Here is an 896-nt window from a genome sequence, read left to right as displayed (position 1 = left end):
AGGAGGTCACCCATCCTAGTACTACTCTCGCCCAAGCACGCTTAACTTCGGAGTTCTGATGGGATCCGGTGGTTTAGTGCTGGTAGGATCGCATCCAACATGTTACCCCCGTCTTCGTCCCTTATCCTTGCCCCTCCCAGCTCCACCACAAAGACGATTGTACATTGCTTTGGCCGCTCCCTCTCAACTACGGAGATGAGTTTAACGCGGTTTCCACCCCTCCCTCTCAAGCGCACCAGTGCACGCTTGCCCCGCCACAACGCCGCCGCTAGACTCGTGAATCGTGAGCACCCAGCAATAACTTACCGCACCGTGCAAAATAATAAAACACGGTAAATATATTACTTACACGTGCATTTTGTTTTGCAAGCGGCGCAAAAAAATTAAAAAGGGAATGCAACTCGAGGACTTCCTAGGAGGTCACCCATCCTAGTACTACTCTCGCCCAAGCACGCTTAACTTCAGAGTTCTGATGGGATCCGGTGCTTTAGTGCAGGTATGATCGCATCCGACATGTTACCCCCGTCTTCCTCCCTTATCCTTGCCCCTCCCAACTCCACTACAAAGACGATTGTACATTGCTTTGGCCGCTCCCTCTCAACTACGGAGACGAGTTTAACGCGGTTTCCACCCCTCCCTCTCAACGCACTAGTGCACGCTTGCCGCGCCACAACGCCGCCGCTAGACTCGTGAATCGTGAGCACCCAGCTATAACTTACCGCACTTGTGCAAAATAATAAAACACGGTAAATATAATACTTACACGTGCATTTTGTTTTGCAAGCGGCGCAAAAAAATTTAGAAAGGGAATGCAACACAAGGACTTCCCAGGAGGACACCCATCCTAGTACTACTCTCGCCCAAGCACGCTTAACTTCGGAGTTCTGATGGGATCC

The 896-nt window shown here is 50.9% G+C and overlaps 1 non-coding gene across 1 annotated transcript; it reads right to left on the bottom strand.

Annotated features, from left to right (window-relative positions):
• Nucleotides 1-391: 391 nt before the first annotated feature.
• Nucleotides 392-510, bottom strand: LOC123153975 (5S ribosomal RNA). The gene has a single exon (XR_006476599.1). It is a non-coding gene; the product is annotated as a 5S ribosomal RNA (ribosomal RNA).
• Between the last annotated feature and the right edge of the window lie 386 nt (nt 511-896).

This window comes from Triticum aestivum, chromosome 1B (assembly GCF_018294505.1).
Source record: "Triticum aestivum cultivar Chinese Spring chromosome 1B, IWGSC CS RefSeq v2.1, whole genome shotgun sequence".
In the NCBI taxonomy this organism is placed as follows: Eukaryota; Viridiplantae; Streptophyta; class Magnoliopsida; order Poales; family Poaceae; genus Triticum; species Triticum aestivum.
The sequence above is the reverse complement of the archived record's forward strand: the minus strand, read 5'-3'. Positions and strand labels throughout refer to the sequence as shown.